Below are 3,674 nucleotides of genomic sequence, written 5' to 3' on the forward strand. Positions count from 1 at the left end.
AGCTTACCCCCCCCCCCCCCCCCCACCTCCTACCCCCCAAAAAAGGAAACTTCTGAGTTCCTATGTCAAAAACATACCCAAATAAGTAGTATGTTACATTTTTGGATCCGTTGCTACAGTGTTTTGCATTGCCATTTGCACACCGGAATCGTGAAAATTATGTTTGGTATTGTATGTTCATCACATTTTGTCATGCATTAGGATGACTTTGGGAATTTTGTATTTCTCAAACCCAACTTTTGTTGCGCCTCAGGTATCAGATGAGATGCGCACGCGAATCATCGTTTGCCATAGATTGCAAGCCTTGTTGGATGTTGGGTCCGGTAAGCGGTCTCTTACTTTCCAATTTGAGGGTCATGGTACAACACACACAAACATGATTTCCAAAACTCCTTGTGCAAACAGCAGTGCAAAGCACTGTAAGTGCGACGACACTTCATCCCCATATTTATACAAGTTGGACACATTTCGTGGCTCTCGAATCTGTTTGTTGAGCTGGACACCACCTGTACTGCTGAATGGAGGAGCGGTGGCGTGCTTGTCGTTGGTGGAGTTTGAGGGATTTTTGGTCCAAAAAAGGAGTGAATGGATCATGATGGTACGTTTTGCTGCCGTCTTGACTAGATGGCGGCTTCGCATGCTCTTGATTCGTATACTGCTGCAGACTTGCTTGACCGCCTGTTCCAACATTTCTCACATTCTAGGCAACAAGCTTGCTGTCACTCGTAAACCATGACGCTTGTCTGTAATAGAGTATCGGATTAGAGTAAATAGGGACTTACTTCTTCTGTGCCATACTTTTAGCAAACCTGAGCAATGTTATAAAAAGTTCGTTGACTTTTTTTTGGCTCTCAGTCAAAATTTCAGACAGTAGATATGTAAATTAGGGGTTTTCCGTGCATCTGAACTTCCCAACTTCTTTGGGAGTGCGATTTGGCTTATTGGCAAGACTTTTCCAAAGTATGTCACAAAAAATATTTCAACCCCCTAGCAGAGCCCCCCCCCACTAACCCTATATCCGGGATCCACGTTCCGCCACCCCCTTGAGTGCAAAGCACTGTAAGTGCAGCCTTTTCCTTCATTACTTTGCAACCCACCTATGGGCCCTCCTACTTGTTGTTGTCAAGTTGATGTTGTCTATGTTTGGCCAGCTTCCCGTTGTGAAGTTCCCATGGATTCGACTCTCGTCGTGAACCCCAGACTTGTCGACTGGAGTTTCATGATGAGCCGTCCAATATTTCCGCTCGGGGTCATTCAGCTACTGCCGACATCGCCAGGAGACTCGACCTCCCGCCGTGATCAGAACGAAATCCGATGACTGTTTTTGTCAACTTGTACCGATATAGAGAGAGCGGGGAGATATTGAGATTGAAAGGATGCCCCAAGAGTTAGCACATGGACTTCATTGCAAAGATGTTCGAGTGCATCGGCTCTGAGTGAGTTCCTCCTTCCATTAGACTTGCCCCCCTTCCTACCTTAGCTCATTTTCCTCTTCTGTGCCCCAACCATACACCTCCTTCCATCTGCCACTTAGTCTAACATGCTGACAATTCTGTGACAGTTTCAGTCCTCTTAACCTCATTTGTGAGCGCCATGCTTGAAAAGCATACAAAACCACAAACCACAGATTTCTACTGGTATGACGATTGAAACATTGAAATTGGGAAGTTTACTGGATGCTTATGGTATGAACAGGCTATTGAAGCAACTGTTTTTTTGCTTCAACTCCATCTTGGACTACCACCCGGTAACGCGCTCGAGTGACTCCATTGGCTCAAATTGATTGTCAGTATCTCTCTCTTGCAAGTCCACAACACCTTCCCTAACGGCTTTCCATTGAGGACGTGGCAGGCATTTTTAATGATGCCCAGCTCAACGACGATAATACCATCTTGAAAAGCTCCACACACCATGCGAAGTCCCTGCCATACACACGCTCAGATAGGCAAGCTTCAGTCAGAGAGCTGCAGAGTGGGGATGACCGTATCACCTTTGGTAAGATATTCCCCTGCGTTACTTATTCATTTGTACCTTTCTCCCTTCCTCGACCTCTGTATTCCTTATTCCTCGCATATATTTAATATTTTGCTTCGCTAACTGCCCCCTTTCATTGCTCAGGTCCTGGTTTCATAACACCAACACAAGCCCCACCTCAATGATCCCTACCACCTTTCCTAGGTCCACCATACCCGCACCCGGCCACTTGCATTCCTTCGTCCATTGACTCACAAAAGAAATATTGCCATCATTCAATTCTCATAACGAACTCACCTACTCGTTGATCCAACATCAACTCTTTGCCAGTGGCTGCAGGTGGACCTCTCACATACATCGAGCCTCTCACCGGTTGCGCCCAGCTATGCGGCTTTCGGTCATTCTCATTTCCCAAAGCTTGCACAGTCTTCAGAGCTTCCCAATCACCTCAACCCTGACGCTCTATTTGTCGTTACATACATGGTATATGCACCACCCAATGGGAGGTCTTATCAGTGCCCCCCTAATTCCTGCAGGATTCCGGTCATTCCTGCGGATTCCGGTGGATTCCGGAGGAGTGAAATTTAGCAGGGAGGCCTGCTATTTTCATCATTCCGGTGGAATTTCGGCATTCCGGAATTGTGACCGGAATGGTCCCCGGATTGGCAAAAACGGAATGCAACCGGAATCCGGTTTGTTTGGCGCAAGCCCATTGCCAAACAATTGTTTATTTGGCAATGGCTTTCACGCTCATCCAAACACAACCCTCTCTCCTCCCACCACCACCGTCGTCGCTCCACGTAACCGCCTCCCTCACGTTGTGAGTGCCCGCCATGGGCTAAGCGATGTGAGGGGGCTCACATCGACCACCACGCCGCTCACCCGACATCCAACAACGTTGCCAACACCACAACGCTGTGCCACGTCACCACGGCACACAAACCAGGTAAGCACCCACAACCCCCTCTCCCCTCGTTTCTCAACACGAAAACCAGGTGCCACGTCGCTGACTGCGACGTGGCACCAAAACGACGGCAACAGGTCTGACACCCCACGACGGCACCACCCCAGCACTCCCGAAACAACGTTCAGCGCCCACACGAAACACGACAGCACCACCTCGCCCATGAAAACACCCCACCCAGCACCCACGATGGCCGCCCAGCACCCACGACAGTGCACAACGGCACACCGCGTCCACGAAAACTCCCCACCGCCCACGAAAACACCCCAGCGTATATGAAAACAACACGCCGCCCATGAAACGAAGCCCAGCACCCACGTACATCTCCAACGGACGCGAAACAACACCCCGCGGACACGAAACAGCACCCAGCGCCCACGTACACTGCCAGCGCCCACGTACACTGCCAGCGCCCACGAAACGACGCCCAGCGCCCATGCCAACGCCTAACGCCCACAATGCAACGCCCAGCGGACACGACGCCAACGAGGACGACAACATGCCAGGACGACGACACGCGAAAACGACGACACGACGCGATGACGCGTCAACAATGCGCGCCAACGAGACCACTCTCTCCCCCTCCCCTGCTGCTCACCACTCCTTCCTCTCCCTACTGCTCACCCCTACCCACCATCCCCTTCCCCCTCCCTTACTCCCCCTCCTTTCCTGCTCACCACTCCCTCCCTCTCCCTACCCCCTTCATTCCCTACCCCCTCCCTTCATTCCCTACCCC

This window comes from Laccaria bicolor, genomic scaffold (assembly GCF_000143565.1).
Source record: "Laccaria bicolor S238N-H82 LACBIscaffold_95 genomic scaffold, whole genome shotgun sequence".
Taxonomy (NCBI): domain Eukaryota; kingdom Fungi; phylum Basidiomycota; class Agaricomycetes; order Agaricales; family Hydnangiaceae; genus Laccaria; species Laccaria bicolor.